Source organism: Heterodontus francisci, chromosome 28 (assembly GCF_036365525.1).
Source record: "Heterodontus francisci isolate sHetFra1 chromosome 28, sHetFra1.hap1, whole genome shotgun sequence".
In the NCBI taxonomy this organism is placed as follows: domain Eukaryota; kingdom Metazoa; phylum Chordata; class Chondrichthyes; order Heterodontiformes; family Heterodontidae; genus Heterodontus; species Heterodontus francisci.
Genome location: NC_090398.1, coordinates 24,042,291 through 24,069,543, shown reverse-complemented (window position 1 = coordinate 24,069,543; position 27,253 = coordinate 24,042,291).

Below are 27,253 nucleotides of genomic sequence, written 5' to 3'. Positions count from 1 at the left end.
CATCACCGATGCCAGTCCTCAGCCTACCCGATTGTCTCCATGTGATATCAATAAACGGTGAAGACACTGGAAACTGCAAAGGCTGTGAGCCCTGACAGCATTCCGGAAATAATGCTGAAGACCTGCGCACCAGAACTTGCCACGCTACTAGCCAAGCTGTGCCAAGACATCTGCAACACTGGCATCGACCCAGCAATGTGGAAAAATGCCCAGGTGTATCCAGTACAGAAAAAGCAGAACAAATCTAACCTAGCCAATTACGGTCACATCAGTCTAATCTTGATCATCAATAAAGTAAGGGAAGTTGTCGTTGACAGTTCTATTAAGCGGCACTTGCTTCACAATAACCTTCTCAGTAACGCTCAGTTTGAGTTCCACGAAAACTACACAGCTCCCGACCGTATTACAGCATTGGTTCAAGCATGAGCAAAAGAGCTTAACTAAAGAGGTCAGGTGTGAGTGACTGCCCTTGACATCACGGCAGCATTTGACTGAGTATGGTAACAAGGAGCCCTTACAGAACTGAAGTTAATGGGAATTGGGTGAAAGTTCTCCGTAGGTTGGAGTCATAGCTAGTGCAGAGCAAGATGGTTGTGGTTATTGGAGGTCAATCATCTTAACTTCAGGACATTTTTTTTATTCGTTCATGTGATGTGGGCGACGCTTGCCAGGCCAGAATTTATTGCCCATCCATAATTGCCCTTGAGAAGGTGGGGGTCAGCTGCCTTCTTGAACCGCTGCAGTCCATTTGGGGTAGGTGTAGGAAGGGAGTTACAGGATTTTGACCCAGGGACAGTGAAGGAACGGCGATATAATTCGAAGTCAGGGTGGTGTGTGACTTGGAGGGGAACTTGCAGGTGGTGGTGTTCCCATGCATTTGCTGCCCTTGTCCTTCTAGTTGGTAGACGTTGCGGGTTTGGAAGGTACTGAATAAGGAGCCCTGGTGCATTGCTGCAGTGCAACTGGTAGATGGTACACACTGCTGTCACTGTGCGTTGGTGGTGGAGGGATTGAATGTTTGTAGATGGGGTGCGAATCAAGTGGGCTGCTTTGCCCTGGATGGTGTCGAGCTTCTTGAGTGTTGTTGGAGCTGCACCCATCCAGGCAAGTGGAGAGTATTCCATCACACTCCTGACTAGTGCCTTGTAGATGGTGGACAGGCTTTGGGGAGTCAGGAGGTGAGTTACTCGCCTCAGGATTCCTAGCCTCTGACCTGCTCTTGTCGCCACGGTATTTATATGGCTACTCCAGTTCAGTATCAGGTCAATGGCAGCCCCTAGGATGTTGATAGTGGGGGATTCAACGATGGCAATGCCGTTGAATGTCAAGAGGAGATGGTTAGATTCTCTCTTGTATGAGCTAGTCATTACCTGGCACATGTGTATCGCGAATGTTACTTGCCACTTATCAGCTCAAGCCTGGATATTGTCCAGGTCTTGCTGCATTTCTACACGGACTGCTTCAGTATCTGAGGAGTCACGAATGGTGCTGGACATTGTGCAGTCATCAGCGAACATCCCCACTTCTGACCTTATGATTGAAGGAAGGTCATTGATGAAGCAGCTGAAGAAGGTAGGGCCGAGGACACTACCCTGAGGAACTCCTGCAGTGATGTCCTGGAGCTCAGGTGATTGACCTCCAACAACCACAACCATCTTCCTTTGTGCTCGGTATGACTCCAGCCAGCAGAGAGTATTCCCCCTGGTTCCATTTGACCTCAGTTTTGCTGGGGCTCCTTGATGCCATACTCAGTCAAATGCTGCCTTGATGTCAAGGGCAGTCACTCTCACCTCACCTCTTGAGTTTAGCCCTTTTGTCCATGTTTGAACCAAGGCTGTAATGAAGTCAGGAGCTGAATGGCCCTGGCGGCTCCAAACTGAGCGTCACTGAGTAGGTTATTGCTAAGCAAGTGCCGCTTGATGGTACTGTTGATGATGCCTTCCATCACTTTAATGATAATTGAGTGCAGGCTGATGGGGCGGTACTTGGCTGGTTTGGACATGCCCTGCTTTTTGTGTGCAGGACCTATCTGGGCAATTTGCCACATTGCAGGATAGATGCCAGTGTTGTCGCTGTACTGGAACAGCTTGGCTAGGGATGCGGCAAGTTCTGGAGTGCACGTCATCATTACTATTGGCGGAATATTGTCCGGACCCACATCTTTTGCAGTATCCAGTGGCTTAAGTCGTTTCTTGATATCACGCAGAGTGAATCGAATGGGCTGATGCTGGGGACTTCAGGAGGAGGCCGAGATGGATCATCAACTCGGCACTTCTGGCTGAAGATTGTTGCAAATCCTTCACCCTTATCTTTCGCACTGATGTGCTGGACTCCCCCATCATTGACAATCCGGATATTTGTGGAGTCAACTCCTCCAGTTAGTTGTTTCGTTGTCCACCACCATTCACGGCTGGATGTGGCAGGACTGTAGAGCTTCGATCTGATCCGTTAGTTATGGGATCGCTTAGCTCTCTCTATCGTATGCTGCTGACGCAGTTTGGCATGCAGATCGTCCCGTGTTGTAGCCTCACCAGGTTGACATCTCATTTTGAGGTATGGCTGGTGCTCCTCCTGGCATGCCCTCCTGCACTCTTCCTTGAACCAGGGTTGGTCTCCTGGCTTGATGTTAATGGTAGAGTGGGGGATATGCCTGGCCATGAAGTTACAGATTGCGGTTGAGTACAATTCTGCTGCTGCTGTCGATGGCCCACAGCGCCTCATGGATGCCCAGTTTTGCATTGCTAGATCTGTTCGAAATCAATCACATTTAGCACGGTGATAGTACCACACAACACGACGGACAGTATCCTCAATGTGAAGGCGGGACTTCGTCTCCTCAAGGACTGTGTGGTGATCACTCCTACCAACACTGTCATGGAGAGAAGCATCTGCAGTGGCAGATTGGTGAGGACGAGGTCAAGTATGTTTTTCCCTCGTGTGGTTCCCCCACAACCTGCTGCAGACCCAGTCTAGCAGTTATGTCCTTTAGGACACGGCCAGCTCGGTCAGTAGTGGTGCTACTGACCCACTCTTAGTGATGGACATTGAAGTCCCCTACTCAGAGTACATTTTGTGCCCTTGTCACCCTCAGTGCTTCCTCCAAGTGGTGTTCAACATGTTGGAGTACTGAGTCATCAGCTGAGGGAGGACGGTAGGGGTAATCAGTAGGAGGTTACCTTGCCCATGTTTGACCTGATGCCATGAGACTTCATGAGGTCCAGAGTCGATGTTGGGGACTCCCAGGGCAACTCCCTCCCTACTGTATACCACTGTGATGCCACCTCTGGTGGGTCTGTACTGCCGGTTGGACTGGACATACCCAGGGATAGTGACTGCAGTGTCTGGAACATTGTCTGTAATGAGAGAGAGAGAGAGAGAGAGAGAGAGATAGATAGATAGATAGATAGATAGATAGATAGATAGATAGATAGATAGATAGATAGAAATATAATGATTAATGATGGATACATACATAGATAGGTCGATAGATGTGAAGCAAATGTACTATTCGCACCATTTTGTTGAATTTCTTTCAATATTCGTTTCAAATTCAATTCATTAACTTGCATGTTCACAAACATATTACACATCTCTTTTATCACCTTTTCTTATTTCTCCATGATAATATTTCCGAGAAGCGAGAAAATGCATCTTCATATATTTTGTCAGATTATGCTCGCACATTCGAAAGCAAATTGCAAAGATTTTAAGGAAATACTTCAAATTTGTATCGCCTTTAACGTCAAACCAACTTCATGTAAAATATTGCATCAGTATCGGGAACGATTAACTCATTGTAAAGTATATAATAGTTCAATTCGAAGGGTTTAACAAAGTCTATTCCTTTCGAGATTGTGTAATCAGTGAACAAATGAGTCCGTCAATTTGTGCACTGCAGATCCATACACAGATTTGAAATACGTGATAAATATCTAGCGAATCTGTTTGCCAGCAAACGTCGCATACTCAGTGCCTATTGAATCAACCAGTACCCATTTGTATCATTGAGCTCTAAACTGTGAATTACGTTAGATTTGGAACTTGATGGGCATGAGATGCATTTTGTGCTGCACAGCCGAACAAAACAAGCGATAGTGAATCGACAGCCACTTTTGCACTCCCACTGAAGTCATGAAAATATACAAAAGAAATCTGGAGGGGTGCAAGCAGGCTGTTTATAAATGATCAAGTGTCAGGTGTGCACATTACATAAGTTAAAATCTGAGATCGATTTTTTTTTCCTGGGAAATGATTAAACGATATGCAACCAAGGTGGGTGGATGGAGTTAAGATGAAAATCAGCCATGAATCATCAAGTCATAGAATAGGACAGAATAGAAGGAGGCCGTTCAGCCACAGTGTCTGTCTCGGCCCTTTCAAAAAGCAAACCACTTGGTCCCACTATCCTGCCGTTTCCCCAGAGATCTGCAATTTCCATTCAAATAATTGTAATATTAACTGTTGAAGGCGACGATTGGATCTGTATCTACCAACCCATCAGACAAGTATTCAAAATTGCAACCAGCTGTTGCAAATAAATGTTGCTCCTCAGGTTGCCTCAGCTTCATTTGTCAAAACACTTTAATCTGTGCCCACTCAAACCTTCATCGATAGGAAACTGCTGCTATTTATTCACTCCATATAAATCCTTCATTATTTAAAACCCCTCTGTCAAATCTCATTTTGGTCTTCCTTACTCTTTGTCATTGTAACACCCTGCCCCTTGAGTCATTCTAGGCCAACTCTTCAGTACCGTCTCCACAGCCTTGAGATCGTTTCTAAAGTGTCGTGCCGAAATTGTGCATAATGCTCCAGTTACAGCAGACATTGTGTTCTATATAGATTTAGAATATGTTCCTGGCCTTTGTAGACTGTGCCTCTATTACTAAAGGTCGGGATCCCTTGCATTGTCTAAATGACTTTGCTTAACTGTACCGCTTCCTTCTACGAAGAAGTAGCAGAAGTAGCCCAGATCGCTGTCTTTTTGCACCGACTCGAAAATTGCACGATTTAGCATGAATTCAATCTTCTCATTATTTCTATGAAAATGTTTCACATCATACCTTACTGCATGGAATTTAATCTGTCGTGTTACCATCCATGATACCAGCCTATCCATGCCCTTTCGAAGTCCATTAGTATCATCCTTCCTGCCTCATCGAATGGCAGAACGGTCTGGAATGGCTGATATGATATACAAGAAGAGCATTCTTGTACTCCTATGATAGAAGGACGTGAACTTGAACACATGTAGCAATGGTGAACAACCAGTGTCACATTGATTAAACACTCAATCCTTTATTTAGTTCTATTCAAGGCCATAGAACTGAATAATGGATATATATATTATACCATTTGTAAAATGAGGTGCTGTCTGTTTAGCCTCCCTACCAGTGTTTATTTTCCCCTCGGCAATCGGAAATCACACCTTCACATTGAGGATACTGTCCGTCGTGTTGTGTGGTACTATCACCGTGCTAAATGGGATTGATTTTGAACAGATCCAGCAATGCAAAACTGGGCATCCATGAGGCGCTGTGAGCCATCAACAGCAGCAGAATTGTAACCAACCACAATCTGTAACCTCATGGCCCGACATATCTCCCACTCTACAACCAAGCTACAACCCAGGACTACTTGCATGCCAAACTGCATAAGCAAAATGCGATAGAAAGAGATACGTGATCCCATAACCAATGGATTAGATCTACGCTCTGCAGTCCTGCCACATCTCGCTATGAGTGGTGGTGGACAATTAAACAACTAACTGGAGGAGGTGGCTCCCCAAATATCTCGATTCTCAATGATGGGGGAGCCCAGCATATCAGCGTGAAAGATAAGGCAGAAGCATTTGGAACAATCTTCAGCCAGAAGCGCCGAGTTGATGATCCATCTCGGCATCCTCCTGAAGTCCACAGCATTACAGATGCCAGACTTCAGCCAATTCGATTCACTCCGCGTGATACCAAGAAACGACTGAAGGCACTGAATACTGCAAAGGCTATGGGTCCTGACAACATTCCGGCAATAGTACTGAAGACCTGTGCTCCAGAACTTGCTGCACCCCTAGCCAAGCTGTTCCAGTACAGCTACAACACTGGCATCTACCCGGCAATGTGGAAAATTGCCCAGGTATGTCCTGTACACAGGACAAGTTCAACCCGGCCAATTACCGCCTCATCAGTCTACTCTCAATCATCAACAAAGTGATGCAAGTTGTCATCAACAGTCCCATCAAGCTGCACTTGCGTAGCAATAAACTTCTCAGTGATACCCAGTTTGGTTTCTGCCAGGGCCACTCAGACACTGACCTCATTACAGCCTTGGTTCAAACATGGACAAAAGAGCTAAACTCAGGAGGTGATGTGAGAGTTACTGCCCTTGACATCAAGGCTGCATTTGCCCGAGTATGGTATCAAGGAGCCCTCACAAAACTGGAGTCAATGGGAATCGGGCGAAAACTGTCTGCTGGGTAGAGTCATACCTAGCGCAAAGGAAGATCGCTGTGGTTGTTGGAGATCAATCATCTGAGCTCCAGGACATCATTGCAGGAGTTCCTCATGGTAGTGTCCTAGACCCAACTATCTTCAGCTGCTTCATCAATGACCTTCCTTCAATCATGAGGTCAGAAGTGGAGATGTTCGCTGATGATTGTACAATGTTCAGCACCATTCATGACTCCTCAAATGCTGAAGCAGTCCGTTTAAAAATGCAGCAATAGCTGGACGATATCCAGGCTTGGGCTGATAAGTGGCAAGTATCATTCACGACACACAAGTGCTAGGCAATGACTAACTCCAACAAGAGAGAATCTATCTCCACTTGGCATTTAACAGCATTACCATCGCTGAATCCCCCACTATCAAAATCCTAGGGGCGACCGTTGAACAGAAACTGTACTGGAGTAGCCATATAAATACCGTGGCTACAAGATCAGGTCAGAGGCTTGGAATGCTGCGGCGAGTAACTCACCTCCTGACTCCCCAAAGCCTGTCCACCATCTACAAGGCACAAGTCAGTAGTGTAATGGAATACTCTCCACTTGCCTGGATGGGTACAGCTCCAACAACACGCAAGAAGCTCCACACCACAGAGGATAAATCAGCCCGCTTGATTGGCACACCATCCACAAACATTCACTTCCTCCACCACCGACGCACAGTGGTAGCAGTGTGTACCATCTACCAGATGCACTGCAGCAACGCACCAGGACTCCTTAGAAAGGACCTTCCAAACCCGCGACCTCTACCACCTGGAAGGTCAAGATAGCAAATGCATGGGAACGTCACCATCTGCAAGTTCCCCTCCAAGTCACACACCATCCTGACTTGTAACTATATCACCGTTCCTTCACTGTCGCTGGGTCAAAATCCTGGAACTCCCTTCCGAACAGCACTGTGGGTGCACCTACCTCACATGGACTGTAGCGGTTCAAGAAGGCAATAAATGCTGGCATTGCCAGTGACGCCTACTTGCCATGAATGAATGAAAGAAAATAGGAGAAGAATCAGTAGACTTGGCTCCTCGAGCCTGCTCCACATTTGATTATGATCATGGCTGATCCGATTGTATCATCACCTCATTCCATGACAATATGAAATGCACAAATCAGCATAGCAGAACTCATCAGACCCCTTTCCTATCCTGAGTGGCTTGAAAACAGGGCTGTGTTCTTGCACCGACACTGTTTGGAATCTTCTTCTCCCTGCTGCTCTCACCTGCATTCAAGACTTCAGAAGAAGGAATTTTCCTCACAGAAGATCAGATGGCAGGTTGTTGAACCTTGCCCGGCTATGATCAAAGACCAAAGTACAGAAGGTCCTCATCAGGGAACTCCGCTTTGCTGACGATGCTGCATTAACATCCCACACAGAATAGTGTCTGTAGAGACTCATCGACAGGATTGTGGCTGCCTGCAATGAATCTGGCCGAACCAGCAGCCTTAAGAAAACGAACATCATGGGACAGGACGTCAGAAATGCTCCATCTATCAATATCGGCGACTACGCTCTGGCAGTGGTTCAGGAGTTCACCTCCCTCGGCTCAACTATCACCAGTAACCTGTCTCTCGATGCAGAAATGTACATGCGCATGGGAAAGGCCCCCACCGCTATGTCCAGACTGGCCAAGAATGTGTTGGAAAATGGCGCACTGACATGTAACACAAAAGTCCGAGTGTATCAAGCCTGTGTCCTCAGTACCTTGCTCTATGGTAGCGAGGCCTGGACAACGTATGTCAGCCAAACACGACATCTCAATTAATTCAATCTTCGCTGCCTCCAGAGAATCCTTCGCATCAGGTGGCAGGACCGTATCTCCAATGCAGAAGTCCTCGATGCGGCCAACATCCGCAGCATATGCACCCTACTGAGCCAGCGGCGTTTGAGATGGCTTGGCCATGTGGGCCACATAGAAGATGGCAGGATTCCCAAGGACAGATAGTACAATAAGCTCGTCACTGGTATCAGACCCATCGGCCGTCCATGTCTCCGCTTTAAAGGCATCTGCAAATGCGACATGAAGTTCTGTGACATTGATCACAAGTCGCATGAGCCAGTTGCCAGTGATCACCAGAGCTGGCGGACAGCCATAAAGGCGGGGCTAAAAAGTGGCGAGTTGACGAGACTTGGCTGTTGGCAGGATAAAAGACAGAAGTGCAAGGGGAGAGCCAACTGTGTAACAGCCCCTACAACAAATTCTATCTGCAGCATCTATGGAAGAGTCTGTCACTCTAGAATTGGCCTTTATAGCCACGACAGGGGCTGCTTTACAAACCACTGACGACCTCCAGGCGCTTACCCATTGTCTCTCGAGACAAGGAGGCCAAAGAAGAGTTCTAGATTCCCCCACAATAGGAAACATCCTTTCCACGAGTACCTTGCCAAGACCTTCAGGATCTTACATGATCAATCAAGTCGCCTGTTTCTCTTCTGAACTCCAGTTCATACAGACCGCACCTGTTGTCCTCATAAGACAACCTACCCATTTCAGGTATTAGTCTGGTGAACCTTCTCTGAACTGCATATAATGCATTTACATCCTTCCTTAAATAAGAAGACCACTACTATAGACAGTAATCTGGACGTGGTGTCAACAATGCCCTGTATAACTGAAGCATAACCACACTTTGTATCCCAACACCCTCGCAATCAATCTTTCCTAATTACTTGCTGAAACTGCATCGGAACCTTTGCAATTCATGCACCAGGGCACCCAGATTCCACTGCATCTCAGAGCTCTGCCATCTTTCACCATTATGAAAATATGCTTCTTTTTTAAAATTTTCCTGCCAAAATGTACATTTTCCCAGATTACACTACATTTGCCAGATATTTCTCACTCAATTAATCTATCCACATGCCTTTGTAGCCTCCTTAAGTCCTCTCTACAACTTACTTTCCGACCTATCTTTGTGGCATCAACAAATGTAGCAACCATGCCTTCGGTGCCTTCTTCCAAGTCATTTATTTACATTGTAAAAAGTTCAGGCCCCAACACTGATCCTTGTGGCACACCATTTGTTACATCTGACAGCCAGAAAATAACTTAATTATGACTACTCTTTATTTCCTGTTCGCTATCCAATCTTCTATCCAGGACAATATACTACCTTCGACACAATGAGATTTTATTTTATGCAAAAAAACTTTGATGTGACACCTTATGAAATACCTTCTGGAAATCGAAGTGCAGTACATCCACCGGTTCGACTTTGTATATAGCACCATGGCCAAAGTTTAATTGACCCCCATGCATGTGAATGGAAACAAAAAGTCAATGAGTTGCAAAATGGGCTGCCCATCTGCATCTTAAAAGCTATGATTTTCTCCCGAAAATCGGCTTCTTTCTCAATATAAAGATCATGAATATCTGGCGAGCTTTTCTATGAATAAAGGGTATTCTGGAGTTTTTCGAATACCTACCTCCATTTCAGGTTGAAATGAAAACTGCCAATTTACCATGATGTCCATTACCATGTACTCCATCTCATTGATTACATTTTGCACCAATAATGCCAAATGCACATGTTCCACGAATGCTTATATAATTTCTTCTAACCTAAGACTTCAGAATTCAATGAATGCACCAATTTGAATTTCAGCGAAACCATTAACAGCTTCTCATAATTTACTGACATTCTGCACCGTCAAGACAAAGAATATAGGAAATGTCAACGAGGAATTATATGCTTCCCAATTTTATCAATGAATTGTAAGAATATAGTTACACAATCATGTTGAATGAAAACGCTATTCAGCACAGGTTTACATTTAAAGGCATAAAACCAAAAAAGTTATGCTACGCTTTTGTGTATTACTGGTAGATTTCAGCTGGCATGTTGTGTCAACTTCTAGTTACCATACCACAAACAGAATTTCAAGCCCTGGGGGAAGCTTTCCTTCATATTGAACGCTTGGGCGCACTTTTCACGTGAAGAGACTAGTCTAGGACGATCCAATTCTTACCCCGATGGATTCCGTTTGTCATCAAATCATTTATTAGCAAATCCCACAGCGGGTTCAGAAGGCTAGAAGTACAATACTTTTTGTGACTGGTGGCATGTTTACTGGCAATATGACCAGGAATATTTTGTCGTAGATTAACATTTGCAAAACATATTGTAAAGCAATGGCAATATATCAAAACAATGTTGTGTTGTAAACTGCCATAACATTGATGTTTGGGATAACATACTGTCTGGATTTCGATCTGTCTGAGGTGGTGGCACGAATATGCAGTACTGTTTTGTCGTGCCTTCTATGCAATGCCTGATATACAGTTTCATTGCTATCAATAATGTTGAATATGAGACGAAGTCTATAATATGGCAACCTATCATAGGAACATAGGAACATTGGAGCAGGAGCAGGCCATTCAGCCCATCGAGCCTGTTCTGCCATTCAATGCGATCATGGCGGATCATCCACTTTAATGTCTTTTTCTCACACTCTCCCCATATCCCTATATGTCATTGGCATTTAGAAATCTGTCATTCGCTACTTTAAACATACCCGGTGGCTGAGCTTCCACAACCCTCTCGGGTCGAGAATTCCAAAGATTCACAACCCTCTAAGTTCATGCATTTCTCCTTATCTCTGTCCAAAGTGGCTTCCTGGTAATTTTGAAATTGTATCTACGTGTTCCAGAATTCTTCGAGGATGTAACTAGTACAGTTGATGAGGGGGAGCCAGTGGATGTGGTTTATTTGGACTTTCAGAAGGCTTTCAACAAAGTCCCATATAAGAGATTAGCATGTAAAATTAAAGCACATGGGATTGGCGGTAGTGTATTGCGATGGATAGAAAATTTGTTGGCGGATAGGAAACAGAGTAGGGATAAATGGGTCTTTTTCCGAATGGCAGGCAGTGACCAGTGGGGTACCTCAGGGATTGTGCTAGAACCCCAGCTATTCACAATATGCATTGATGATTTAGAAGAGGGAACTAAATATCATACCTACAAATTTGCAGATGACATAAAACTGGCTGGAAAGGTGAGTTGCGAGGAGGATGCAGAGAAGATTCAGGGTGATTTGGACAAGTTGGGTGAGTGGGCGAATGCATGGCTGATGCAGCATAATGTGGATAAATGTGAGGTTATTCACTTTGTTGGCAGAAACAGGAAGGCAGATTATTATTTGAATGGCTATAAACTGAGAGAGGGGAATATGCAGCGAGACCTGGGTGTTCTCGTACACCAGTCACTGAAGGTAAGCATGCAGGTGCAACAGGCAGTAAAAAAGGCAAATGGTATGTCGGCCTTCAGAGCGAGAGGATTCGAGTACAGGAGCAGGGATGTCTTGCTGCAATTATACAGGGCCTTGGTGAGGCCACACCTGGAATATTGTGTGCAGTTTTGGTCTCCTTATCTGAGGAAGGATGTTCTTGCTGTTAAGGGAGTGCAGCGAAGGTTTACCAGACTGATTCCTGGAATGGCAGGACTGATGCATGAGGAGAGATTGAGTCAGTTGGGATTATATTCGCTGGAGTTCAGAAGAGTAAAGGTGAATCTCATAGAAAGCTATACATTTCTCACAGGACTTGACAGTGTAGATGCAGGAAGGATGTTCCCGATTGTGGGGAGTCCGGAACCAGGGGTCATAGTCTAAGGATACGGGGTAAACCTTTCAGGACTGAGATGAGGAGAAATTTCTTCACCCAGAGAATGGTGAACCTGTGGAATTCGCTCACACAGAAAGCAGTTGAGGTCAAAACATTGTATGTTTTCAAGAAGGAGTTGGATATAGCTCTTGGGTCTAAAGTGATCAAAGAATATGAGGCGAAAGCGGGAACAGGCTACTGAGTTGGATGATCAGCCATGACCATAATGAATGATGGAGCAGGCTCGAAGGGCCGAATGGCCTACTCTTGCTCTTATTTTCTACGTTTATATGTTTCTGGACTCTGCAACCAGGGGAAATACCTTAACTGCATCTACCCTGTCTATGCCTTTAAGTATTTTGTAACTTTCAATTAAATCACCTCTCATTCTTCGAATCTGGCGAATACAGTCCCAGTTTCCCCAGCCTCTCTTCAGCGGATCGTCCCGCCATCGTGAGAACAAGTCTGGTGAACCTTCGTTGTTCTCGCTGTATGGCAATAATATTCCTCCAAGGGTAATGGGACCAAAACAGCACACAGTACACCAGGTGCTCTCTGGACAAGGTTCTATACAATTGAAGGAAGATTTCACTACTCCTGTACTGAAATCCTCTTGCACTAAAGGCTAACGTACCATTAGCATTCCTAATTGCTTGCTGCACCTGCATGTTATCTTTCAGTGACTTATTGACGAGAACACTCTGGTCCCTTTGTACATTACTCCTACCAAAATGGATAACCTCACATTTTTCCACATTATATTCCAGCTGCCAAGTTCTTGCCCATCCACGTATCCCATAATGCCTGTTTTGCACCACCATATGACACAGATATTTTAGCTCATTATGCGGATCAACGGTCTAATAGCCGAATGGAATGGCATACCCCTACACCTAATTTGTACACAAGTGTGATTGTTCTAATGTGTACCTCACCAAAACTTTCTCAACATAAATTAGAATGGGAAACAAATGCTCGCCTTGCCAGTGGCTCTTACATCTCACAAAGGGATAAAACAAAATACATTCATGGGAAACCGATAACCATTCCAGCCTTTGATACGTTTTCCAATTAATTTACACACAGAACAACTGGCAATCATATTGCTGCTTTACCAAAACTGTGTGTTCCAAGATGCTTTGCAAAATTTCACACCAAGTCTCAAAGGAAATATTAGGACAGATGAGGAAATGCATGAGCAAAGATTTTGCTGGTGTCTAATTCAGTAGCTTCCCTAACGCCAACACCAGCTCACCAACCCCCAGCCCGCCCCCCACCACTCCCCTCCCCACCCCAAAAAAAAAGAATGGGGTTTTCAATGCACAATTAGTCCTTACCTGTTACTTCTGACACAGGACAGCAAATCAACCTTGCCCTTCCTGCTCATTTGAACGATTTTAACTTGCAGCCAACGTTAAGTGCACTGTTGACTGGAATATGCCTTAAAAGGTGTCAATATTGTGAACGACCAGCAAATACATAGTCAAAGATATATTATGGGCTAAATTCGATATCGGATGAATATAGGAGTGGGGTGAAATCCCGCCCCTGTTAATTTTGATGCTCGTCCTACCTGCTTATTTCAATAATTTTACGATGCAGCTGTTGAGTAGATGAAGGGGCGGCAATGTTGTCCGAGCCAAGACCAGTTAATATCAGCTTTCAATACTTAAAACCAGCATGCAATACTTCAAGGGGAGGTGCAATGTGGCTGAAGCAGGTGATGTAAGTCATTGTGGAATACATTCGGACGAAATAATGACACAACGAAAAGAGTGGGCTCCAAAATCTTCTGAAGCTTTGCTGGAGGCTGAGGTGGAAGAAATGAACAATACTAAATACTCCTCAATCTACTACCGGCCTGGAGGCCCTCCAGACAAACGTTACGAAGGCAGTGAGAGCTGAAAACCAAAGCAAACAATGCCAGGGTTGAGGCCTTGTGTACCTGGATACAGTACCACAAGAAGTTCAATGAACTCACACTGGTGATCAAGGTGACTAAAACTATCTGCAAATAACATTTCCCACCGACTCCAGGAACAGTTTTAGCAATTTCTCAACCAACAATAACCAACGAGTGGTCTGTATCAGTCAATCCTCATACCTAATATTCTAAGCTTCTCTGCCCTCACATATTTTGCACTTCTGTAAGCCTCACACCCACATCTCCCAGCTTGCTTACACTACTAACGATTCATTCCGACATAACTATTAATACCAACATAACCTGAGGCAGCAGAATCTAAGCAATGACGTACAGGTGCAACTGCATGTCCTTAGGCCAATGCAGCAAACTGTGGTCGTCGTTTTTGCAAATACCATGGCTGAGGCGGTGTCCAGTGGCAGGGCTGAAAGCAAAAAAGATGAGAGCACCATCTTACCTAATGCTCCTTCTTACATCCCACTTCTCCCTCATCCCACTATCTCCTCTGATTTAGAAGTTTCAGATGGTGTAACCATGGATCTCGTGCTTACTCCCGCCTCTCATCATAGCCCTCCCCATGTGTCTTTCTCCATTAAGACACTGAGGAAGTGCAACCGTTCCAGACTTTACTGTAAGAGCAAAGTATGGAAGAGCATGATGGCATTGATGACACAGTAACAGCTGTAGCAAACAACTCAGATCATGACACTGCAAATAATTGAGAGTAGTGCTTACGGTTGGGCGTGCACGTTGATAGAGAGTGGGAACAATTAGCCTGTCGCCAGACAGGGAGACCAATTCGTGAGTTCTGATGAAAGGCCATCGACTTCAAGCGTTAACTATATTTCTTCCTTCGTAGCTGCTGCCAGACCTGATGAGTATTTCCAGCTTTTACTGTTCTTGTTTCAGCTGTCCACATAAAGGGTATTTTGTTTTGTGTTGTTGCAGAAAAAAAACGCTGATGGCTATGCACAAGATACGCTTGATGTATTAGCAGGCCTGGGAGAAATCCTGCATGCATTATCAAGCAGCATGCTGGAATAGTGAACCATCTTTGCCTAGGGCTTCGTGCACAGCTTGGCACCTATCGTTTTCCAACATGGAAGTGTTGGCCAACTTCATTAATTATTTTGTGGACTTAACCATGATGCATCATCACATATCAGAGTCTCCGCTTCCATCACAGCACAAGCAGAAAATACCCAGTTTCTGGGTACTGCCGTGGAAACACGTATTTATTTCAAGCAATTTCAGCTTGTGCCAAGCAAGTTCGGCTACTGCCATCATGGCTACGGATGCTTGCGCAGGCTGTTACAACAGTCTTACAATATGTGCTTCATGCATTACCAGAATTGCTGATTAATCCTTCCCACAGTTGTCATCTCCCTCTCTCCCGACCAGCAACCTCGGTACCAGTGGTACCGAGGAGCACGAATCTGCTGTCGGATCTCGAGGATCGGTAAAGGCACAGAGAAGATAAGAACTAATGCAATTCACAAGGGCAATTAGTTGACTTTGGAATGCAAAGTCGCATGGTTTGATTTATAACTTTGTGGGATGTTGAGTTGATGTTGGGTTTTACCTTTGCAACGTGACCACCGTAATTACCAATAACTATTTTTTGTGAATGGAGACTTCATGCAACAGATAATGGGATGTAATAAAGGTTTTCTTGGAGTAGGGTTTCAGTGACCTCACTTATACAGCAGTAACAACGAACTGCATGTGGTGGCAGATATTCTTTGCTGCAGGTGGAAGTAACCAGATGCATAAGAGTCGCTGGCCACTGTTAATGAGGTCCTCATCCTGCTGTAAGTTTGCAGCTGTGGCTGCAGTAGATGAAGGATTTCAGTGAGGATCGCTCTTGCCAAAGCACCAAAATCTGAAACACAGTTGGATAATGAGGTTCAGGTAGGAGAAAAGCTCCCTGAAGTCGCTGGGCAGATGTAGCTTTCTTCTAAGATCCATTCTTCCCTGCCGAAGCTCAGGGACATGCTTGCAGACAAACGGAAGTGCTCAGAAGAGCGATCACTAATTCTACACTTGCTCTCCCCAGTGTAATGGAGACTGCATCGTGAACAACGAACAAAATATAATAAATTGAAAGAAATAAATAAGATTGCAGTTAAACTTGAAAGAAGTGCTTGGGGCCCAGGATGGGAAGTGAGGAAGCTACGTATTTTGCACTCACTTGCTTTTTTCTTCTCTCTCTCGGATTAACGTCCAACAACTTACTCAAAAATAGTCTCGATTCTATTGAACATAACTTACAAAATATACTGAACATACTTACGTAAAACATGACAAACAATCCTTCATTATGTAATTATCCGATAAATGGGAATATTTCATTTGCCTTCCTATTTACTTGATTTATATGTATGCTATTTTTTGTGAATCATGTTTTACAAAACCCATATCCTTCTGTACTGCAGCATTCTGCAGGCTCTCTACATTGAAATAATATTCTACTTTTCTATTCTTTCCGCTAAAGTTCACAACCTCATATTTTCACACATTAAAGAACAAAGAACAAAGAACAAAGAACAAAGAAAATTACAGCCCAGGAACAGGCCCTTCGGCCCTCCAAGCCTGCGCCGATCCAGATCCTCTATCTAAACCTGTCGCCTATTTTCTAAGGGTCTGTATCTCTTTGCTTCCTGCACATTCATGTATCTGTCTAGATACATCTTAAAAGATGCCATCGTGCCCGCGTCTACCACCTCCACTGGTAACGTGTTCCAGGATCCGACCACCCTTTGCATAAAGAACTTTCCACGCATATCCCCCCTAAACTTTTCCCCTCTCACTTTGAACTCGTGACCCATAATAATTGAATCCCCCACTCTGGGAAAGAGCTTCTTGCTATCCACCCTGTCTATACCTCTCATGATTTTGTACACCTCAATCAGGTCCCCCCTCAACCGCCGTCTTTCCAATGAAAATAATCCTGATATACTCAACCTCTCTTCATTGCTAGAGCCCTCCATACCAGGCAACATCCTGGTGAATCTCCTCTGCACCCTCTCCAAAGCATCTACATCCTTCTGGAAATGTGGCGACCAGAACTGCACGCAGTATTCCAAATGTGGCCGAACCAAAGTCTTATACAACTGTAACATGACCTGCCCACTCTTGTACTCAATACCCCGTCCGATGAAGGAAAGCATGCCGTATGCCTTCTTGACCATTCTATTGACCTGCGTTGCCACCTTCAGGGAACAATGGACCTGAACACCCAAATCTCTCTGTACATCAATTTTTCCCAGGACTTTTCCATTTATTGTGTAGTTCACTCTTGAATTGGATATTCCAAAATGCATCACCTCGCATTTGCCCGGATTGAATTCCATCTGCCATTTCTCTGCCCAACTCTCCAATCTATCTACATTCTGCTGTATTCTCTGACAGGCCCCTTCACTATCTGCTACTCCACCAATCTTAGTGTCGTCTGCAAACGTGCTAATCAGACCACCTATACTTTCCTACATATCATTTATGTATATCACAAACAACAGTGGTCCCAGCACGGATCCCTGTGGAACACCACTGGTCACACGTCTCCATTTTGGGAATCTCCCTTCCACTGCTACTCTCTGTCTCCTGTTGCCCAGCCAGTTCTTGATCCATCTAGCTAGTACACCCTGGATCCCATGCGACTTCACTTTCTCCATCAACCTACCATGGGGAGCCTTATCAAACGCCTTACTGAAGTCCATGTATATGACATCTACAGCCCTTCCCTCATCAATCAACTTTGTCACTTCCTCAAAGAATTCTATTACGTTGGTAAGACATGACCTTCCCTGCACAAAACCATGTCGCCTATCACTGATAAGCTCATTTTCTTCCAAATGGGCATAGATCCTATCCCTCAGTATCTTCTCCAGCAGCTTCCCTACCACTGACGTCAGGCTCACCGGTCTATAATTACCTGGATTATCCCTGATACCCTTCTTAAACAACATTAGCAATTCTCCAGTCCTCCGGGACCTCAGCCGTGTTTAAGGATGCTGCAAAGATATCTGTTAAGGCCCCAGCTATTTCCTCTCTCGCTTCCCTCAGTAACCTGGGATAGATCCCATCCGGACCTGGGGACTTGTCCACCTTAATGCCTTTTAGAATACCCAACACTTCCTCTCTCCTTATGCCGACTTGACCTAGAGTAATCAAACATCTATCCCTAACCTCAACATCCGTCATGTACATCTCCTCAATGAATACTGATGCAAAGTACTCGTTTAGAATCTCACCCATTTTCTCTGACTCCACACATAATTTTCCTCCTTTGTCCTTGAGTGGGCCAATCCTTTCTCTAGTTACCCTCTTGCTCCTTATATATGAATAAAAGGCTTTGGGATTTTCCTTAACCCTGTTTGCTAAAGATATTTCATGACCCCTTTCAGCCCTCTTAATTCCTCGTTTCAGATTGCTCCTACAATCCCGATATTCTTTCAAAGCTTCGTCTTTCTTCAGCCGCCTAGACCTTATGTATGCTTCCTTTTTCCTCTTAGCTAGTTTCACAATTTCACCTGTCATCCATGGTTCCCTAATCTTGACATTTCTGCCCCTCATTTTCACAGGAAAATGTCTCTCCTGCACGCTAATCATCCGCTCTTTAAAAGCCTCCCAAATATCAAATGTGGATTTATCTTCAAACAGCTGCTCCCAATCTACATTCCCCAGCTCCTGCCGAATTTTGTTATAGATGGCCTTCCCCCAATTTAGCACTCTTCCTTTTGGACAACTCTCGTCTTTGTCCATGAGTATTCTAAAACTTACAGAATTGTGATCACTATTCCCAAAGTAGTCCCCTACTGAAACTTCAACCACCTGGCCAGGCTCATTCCCCAACACCAGGTCCAGTATGGCCCCTTCCCGAGTTGGACTATTTACATACTGCTCTGGAAAACCCTCCTGGATGCTCCTTACAAATTCTGCTCCATGTAGACCTCTAACATTAAGTGAAATCCCAGTCAATGTTGGGGAAATTAAAATCTCCTATCACCACCATCTGCCATTTTTCTCCCCCATTCACTTAACTGAGCTATGTCCGTTAGTCGACTCTTTGTACTCTCCGCACAACTTGCCTGCCTGCTTATCTTTGTATTGTCAGCAAACATAGGTAAAATACACTTAATTTCTTAATTCTGTTCATTTATATAGATCATTAATTGTTGAGGCCCAAGCACTGATCGCGGTGTCACGAAACTAGCTGCAGTTGGCTGATCAGAAAATGACCCATTTATCTTGATTATCTGTTCGCTGTTAGTTAGTCAATCCTTCATCCATGTTAATAAATTGCTCCCAAGCTTACAGTGTTTTTTGTACTTGGCCTTTCAGCTGCAGGCAAAGCTACAACTTGCTCTGTCTTAATCTCAGTCAGGGTCCCCATCTCTGCATTGGCCTTGCGTACCTTAATATGATCCATGGGTTTACATCAGAAATTCCAGCATTCTGCTCGAAGATGTCCCACCTTGTGGCGATGGGCATACTTAGGGTTTCGGACCTCACTTCCACCCTCAGCATCTTCCTTCTGGACTGACCAGGAGATCCTGGGGCGTTTACAGCAATCCCTTATTGTCCCCCGCTACCTACCTTCCTTTCACCCTCCCACGTTGAATCCTTCTCGTGTTTATGATGTTGACGAACAAAAGGCTTTGAGCTTGTAAACAAGGTCGTAATTATCAGCGATCTCAGCTGCCTGTTTGACTGTCGAAACCTTTTTGGTTCTCTACATGGGTGCTTACTGAGGGAGGGAGTGAATTTTTAAATTCTTCCAGGAGAATTATTTCCCTAAGCGTCTCATACCTGGCCTCTACCTTGAATGCCTGCATCCAACGATCAAAGTTAATTGCTTTACCGTCTCAAATTTCATATAAACCTGTCCAGATAATCTCTGGAGGTTCTGAAACCTCTGCTTATAAGCTTCATGAACTAACTCATAAGCAGCAAGAATATCTTTTTTTGCCATCTCATAATCTGCAGAAGCCTCCTCAGAAAGCATGACATAAACTTAATGAGCTCTGCCCATCAAATTGCTTTGCATAAGCAGTGTCCAAATTCCCTCTGACGACTTCATCTGCCTAACTATTTTTTCAAAAGAAATGAAAAATGTCTCAACATCTCTTTCCTCAAATTTCTGGAGTGCGTGCACATATTTAAAAATCTCTTCCCTGGGTCCTGGGTTGGAGTCAGCTCTTTCCTCACCAGCATTTTCACTGGAGTCAAGACCACCCTTTAGGTATAGTTGCATGTCTTTATTTTAATTCGCATACATTTTCTTGCTCACTTTCGTCCTTTCCTCCTTCTCTTTAATTTACTCCCCCCTGACTCTCTTGTCTTTCCCTTTGAATTGCCCTGTTATTTAATTTTTCTTCTCTTTGGAGTGCTTCTCTTTCAAGTTCAAGTTTCTTCATTGTCAATTCTCTCGCCTGTTCAAGCTGCTTCATCCCCACCCGAGTCCTGGCTAATTCAACCGAACTACCACCTGGAGTGCCTTTTCCTTCTTCCAATTTCAAATGTTGTGCTACTACCTCAATTACGACTGCCTTCTTAGCCCCTGGTTTTAACTCTAATTCCAACTTTTCCCACAATTATGTTCGTCTCGTCTTGGTTAAGTTTGTCACATCACTCAGGGATGAATGCTCACAGGAAAACAGGTTTTTCAACATTCTTGCACGTATGGCACGTTTTACAAAACTGCAAGGCACCTTTGAAAAGAGCTGGTGAGTAAAAATATTGAGCTAAACATATGATTGCTCATACGGGTCTCCACGTGTTCCACCATAGGAATTTCATGAGCTCCCCTTAATATCTCCTGGCAATCCTTGAGCACTTCTACTAAGTGGTAAACTACCGTCCATTCCTCCTTTGCAGGTCTGTGAGGACGTCTCCACTTCCTCATCAGAATCAAATTTTTAATATCATAGCCTTCTGTAACTCCCTTTGCGTCAGCGTCAGTTAGAGCCGATTGCACCACATTTCTTAACTCTGCATCGGCTTGCTGAGACTTGATCAGGGAAGACTTATTGAAACTTTTCCTCAGAATATCCAAGTCCCCAAAGAAGGCTTCAGATATTTTGCTATCTATCTGTGGTGCAGATTTGACCTAAACAATTAAAATTGTTTAGCCATTCCTCGGGTCACTACACATGATGGAAGAATTCCTGGAAGCTTTCTCTGCAACTGTTCTGTCTCTTCGACTTTACTTTATCTTTCCACAACTACTGTAGGTCAACGCCATCTGCAGATCAACTATGGACAACTTCTACGGTTACCATTTCAGACATTCAGAAATATTCCCATTACAACAGTGCATTTATATATTCCCCTCGAACACTTTTCACTAAAACCTTGGCATTAAGTGTGGACTCTGGTGGAAAGGTTATGCATTTCCCCTGCAAAAGAGTTTGGGTGGCTCCTGTATCCTGAAGTTTAACTATAGGTTCACCTGCCTCACTTCAGGGATAAGGAGTTACATTTCCTTTTGACAAGAATTCCCTATAACTCTCAGTGATCCTGTTCATGTCCCGCACACTCACAATGGTTTTTGTACTTGGCTTTACAGTTGCAGTCAGATCTTCAGCCTGATCTGCCGTACACTTGGTCGGACCTATTTCTCTGCATTGAACTTGTACCTCAATAAACCCCATGGGTTTACCCCTGAACTTCTCGCATTCCGCAGGAAGGTGTCCCTCCTTGTAGCAATGCAAATACTTAGGCTTTCGGACCTCGCTTCCACCCCCAGTATCTTCGTTTCTGGCCTGAAGTGGAGATCCCTGGGCGTTCCCAGCTACCCCTTCTTGTTCCTGGATACTTGCCTTCCTTTCACCCTCCCATCTTCTATCCTTCTTGGGTTTGTGGGTGTGACAGAAAAGGGTTTCGGCTTGTAAACAAACTTGTAATCATCAGCGATCTCAGCTGCCTGGCTGGCTGTTGAAACCGTCTGGTTCTCTGCACGGGTTCTTTCTAATACAGAGAGTGAATTTTTAAATTGTACGTGGAAAATTATTTCCCTAAGGGTCTCATATGTGGCTTCAACCTTTAGTGTCTGCACCCAACGTTCAAAATTAACTTAAATAAAAGCAAAATACTGCGGATGCTGGAAATCTGAAACAAAAACAAGAAATGCTGGATTCACTCAGCAGGTCTGGCAGCATCTGTGGAAAGAGAAGCAGAGTTAACGTTTCGGGTCAGTGACCCTTCTTCGGTTTTGTTTCAAAATTAACTTGCTTTGCACTCTCAAATTCTATGTAAATCTGCACAGGCTGTTTCCAGAAGTTCCAAACTTTCTAACTCCTGAGCTTCAATGATTAACTTATAAATGGAGAGAATTAACGTGTTGCCATCTCATAACCTACAGGAGCCTCCGCAGAAAGCATGGCATAAACGTTATGAGCTCTGCCTATCAAGCTGCTTTGCATGACTAGGTTTCCTTTGGCCACATCATCTATCTAGCTAACTTTTCAAGACAAATGAAAATGTATCTAAGTCCCTTTACTTAAACCGCTGGAGGGTTTTCATAAATTTAAACAGCTGTCAGATGGATTCTGGGTTGGAGTCAGGTCTTTCTTCATGAGAATTTTCACTGGAGTAAAGCCCTCTCTTTTTTATTTTAAATTCCTGCCCTTTTTTAAATACGGACACGATTTCTTGCTCCCTTTCTACATTTTGTTTTTCTTTTTATTTCCTTTCTCTTGCCTGTCTTCTCTTTCCCTTTGAAATGCCCTGTCTTATTTCCTTTGCCTTCCCTTTCAAATACTTCTCTTTCAAGTTCAACTTTCTTCATTGCCAGTTCTCATTCCTGTTCAAACTGATTCTTCTTCAACTTAATTCTAGCTAATTCAACTGAATTATCCTCTGGATTACCTTTTTCTTCATCGAATTTCAAATGCAGTGTTATTACCTCGATTATGTCTGCTTTCCTAGCTCCTGATTTTAACTCTAACTCCAACTTTTCCGCCAATTCCATCAGCCTAAACTTGGTTACGTTTCTCAGATCACTCAGGGTTAAATCCTTCCTTCTGAGAAAGGTTGGAGCAACTGAGAAACCATTTCTGATAGTGTAAACTTCAATGCACAGAAAACCTGCTGCTTTACTTTTCCCCTTTTCAGTTATTATTAACCCACTTCCAATTGCACGTTGTAGGCTTTGGGTTACCCACACAGAGCCCCCAATTATATATTATGACTGAGGCTTGAAGACGAGGGCGGCACAGTGGCGCAGTGGTTAGCACCGCAGCCTCACAGCTCCAGGGACCCGGGTTCGATTCCGGGTACTGCCTGTGTGGAGTTTGCAAGTTCTCCCTGTGTCTGCGTGGGTTTTCTCTGGGTGCTCCAGTTTCCTCCCACAAGCCAAAAGACTTGCAGGTTGATAGGTAAATTGGCCATTATAAATTGTCACTAGTATAGGTAGATGGTAGGGAATGTTTGGTAGGAATATGGGATTCGTGTAGGATTAGTATAAATGGGTGGTTGATGTTCAGCACAGACTCGAAGGGCCTGTTTCAGTGCTGTATCTCTAATCTAATCTAAAGCACTGTTTCTCTTGTTCCACTTCTCCACTGGTCACAACATATATTTAAAGGTTTACCCAGTAATGTACGCTGTTATTGATTTTAGAATAAAATCCACCAACCACGTTTCTTTAATTATCAACAGCATTTTTAATTTATTATAAAACAAGATATATTACGGCAAGGTGCAAAGCATTAACACAGATTGAAATGTGAAATTTCCCTTCTAGATTAACCCAACACACACACACACACTTGCACGGTTTAAAGAAAAAAAATGTTCTCTGCAGAGATCTTGTTTCAAAACAAAAAGATAGCCAAATACTTGTTAATTCTTGAAGGAAAATGAGAAGACATGGAATGATATCAGTTGTCCATTTATTCCTGCGTCCTTAATATGCATAGACAGCTTTCAGCAGGCTCTTTTTGGAGCCATACTCTTCATGCAATGTCGTGGATTAGTCTGGCAGGAATTCCGGGTGAAATTCAGCATCAGGGATTTTAGCTATCACATACAGGATTTGTAGAGATTTTCAGGGAGATGGAAAAGGATGAAATGATAGCTTCTCTCTTGGCATGCTGGCTCCCAACTGAATAAAAACAATATCTAAAAGGAAACCAACACTTAACCACGATGGATCTTGACATGTCACTTCTCTGTAAACAGCTCCCCCTAATCAGAAGATGTCTGCTGTTTGCTTAGCTGAAGACAAGTGATTTCCAGTAAGTGTGGTTTTAAACCAAGTCCCAAAGTCCTTCTAGCGACCTTTAAACAAATCCAGCAGCTCCTCAGATATTGCCACAGACTTTTACACACAAGTCCTCGAAATATTAAAAAAAGGAAGAGCTTTTGTAACAATTCCATCATGCGGAAGTACAGGGAGAATTATGAACAGTCTCAATTTGTCGCTCGTGTAAACATGGTAGTTTCTAGTATCATATAAAGTACATGCTATTGTGAGACTTACTGCCAGAGTCAATGTCGTTTTGGTTGCACTACAAAGGTGGAGCCTTCCTTTCACGAGCACACAGATGTCTGTGATGGCCAAATTTGTGAAGCAACACATCTTGACGCATTAATCCTGAGTCATCTGAATGCGTGATTACTGTTCTCTGAAAACCCGAGGGAGAGAGGGACTGCCACTGACCGGCCTACCTTTGCTCTTGGCCCTGCTCCTGCAGTAACCATGCGTTTTTATCTGCATTAGCTCCTCCTCCAATTCCGCCCCTTGAAATGCTCATCACCATGCAATCGTATTGTTTGCATGGTGACACAGATGAGGTGGCGGAGCACAGCATTCACTCATTATCCGTGATGGCCTGAGAGAATTTCCGGGAAAATGATGGTTGTTTTGATGGAGTCTTGATAGGGTGTCCCAGCAAGCTTTCTGATGAGTGTAAACGTTCTGTCAGTTGAACTCACATTAGTCATTGGATGTCGAACATTGATTTAAGCGGAGCTCACAATCTTCAGCTACCATTTTCTTATTAGTGTAAATGTGGCTGATTACAGTAGAGATCGCAAAATGATGCCACACCCACTTCAATGGTGTGCCGTCTCTTTAATGAGCATAAGCAGGAAATGTCATCGTTAGACAGCTCCATGGTGATATTTTAGGTCACGTTCTTCACGATAATTTATTGGAACAATACATTCTGGAGGCAACCAGACAGGAGGCTATACTAGACCTGGTATTGTGCAAAGCAATAGGATTAATTAACGACCTCATAATTAAGGTGCCTCTAGGTAGCAGCGATCATAATATGATTGAATTTTACATACAGTTTGAGGGAGAGAAGAGTGGGTCCAAGACTAGCATTTTAAACCTAAGTAAGGGCAATTACGAGGGCATTAAAGAAGAGCATGCTGAAGAGAACAGGCACATTATGTCACAGGATATGTCAATAGAGATGTAGTGGCAGATATTTAAGGGTATATTTCAGAATATACAGAATAGATCCATTTCAACGAGAAAGAAAATTTCTAAGGGTGGGACCCGCCATCCGTGATAAACTAAAACAGTTGAAGATAGTATCAAACTTAAAGAAAAAAGCTTCCAATTGTACAAAGATGGGAGGCAGGTCCGAATATTGCACAGCATATAAAAAACAGCAAAGAATGACTAAAAGATTGATAAGGAAGGTAAAATTAGATTATGAGATAAAGCTAGCTGGAAATGTAAAGACAGATATTAATAATTCTATAGATATTTAAAAAAGAAACGAGTTAACAAAGTGAGCGTTGACCCTATAGAAAGTGAGTCTCTGGAATTAATAATGTATAATAAGGAGATGGCAGATGAATTGAACAGGTATGATACATCGGTCTTCACTATTGAGGATACAAGTAAAATTCCACTATTAGCTGTAAGTCAGGAAATGGAAGGGAGGGAGGAACTCAAGAAAATTACAATCACCAAAGGACAAATTGTTGTATCTTTCGGCTGACAAGTCCCGGGGATGTAAGCGACTAAGCAGTGCTGAGTGAGATAGTTGATGTGTTAGTTTCAATTTTCCAAAATTACCTAGATTCGAAGAAGTTCCGTTAGATTGGAACTAGCGAATGTAACTCCTTTTTTTGAAAAAGGGAGAGAGACAAAAGCAGAAAACCACAGGCCAGTTAGCTTAACATCTGTCTCACTGAAAATGCTAGAAGCTGTTATTAAAGACGTTAGAGCAGGGCATTTAGGAAAAAATCGAGGCAGTTAAGCCGAGTCAGCATGGCTTTGTGAAAGGAAAATCATGTTTACCCCATTTATTGGAGTTCTTTTGAGGGAGTTACATGTGCTGTGGATTAAGGGGAACTGGTGGATGTATTGTACTTAGATTTCTAGAAGGCATTTGGTAAGGTGCCACATCAAAGAATATTGCAGAAAATCAAAGCTCATAGTGTAGGGGGTAACATATTACCATGGATAGAAGGTTGGCTAACTAACAGGAAACAGAGAGTCGGCATAAATGGGTCATTTTCAGGTTGGCAAGATGTAACAAGTGACGTGCCATAGGGATCTGCGGTGGGACCGCAAATTTCTAAGACTTAAATAAATGACTTGATGAAGGGACTGAAGATATGGTAGCCAAATGTGTTGATGACACCAAGATAGGGAGGTATGTAACTTGTAAGAGGGCATAAGGGCACTACAAAGGGGTATAGATAGGTTCGGTAAGGGGGTAAAGAACTGGCAAATGGAGTATAATGTGGGAATGTGTGAAATTGTCCACTTTGGCAAGAAGAATTAAAAAGAAGCATATTATCTAAATGGTGAGAGATTGCAGAGCTCTGAGATGCAGAGGGATCTCGGTATCCTAGTGCATGAATCGCAATAGTTTAGTATGCAAATATACATGTAATTAGGAAAGCTAATAGAATATTATCATTTATCGAGAGGTGACTTGAATACAAATACAAAGCTTATGCTTCAGCTACACAGGGCATTGGTGAGAGCACACCTGGAGTACTGTGTGCAGTACTGGTCTCCTTATTTACAAAAGGATGTAAACGCGTTGGAGGCAGTACAGAGAAGGTTTGCTGGACTAATACTTGTAATGGGCGTGCTGTCTTACAAGGAAAGATTGGACAAACTAGACATGTATCAGATGGAATTTCGAAGATTAAGAGTCGGCTTGATTGAAGCATATACGATCCTGAGGGATCTTGACAGAGCTGGTTTGGGAGATTCTAGAACGAGGGCTCAATGCTTAAAAATAAT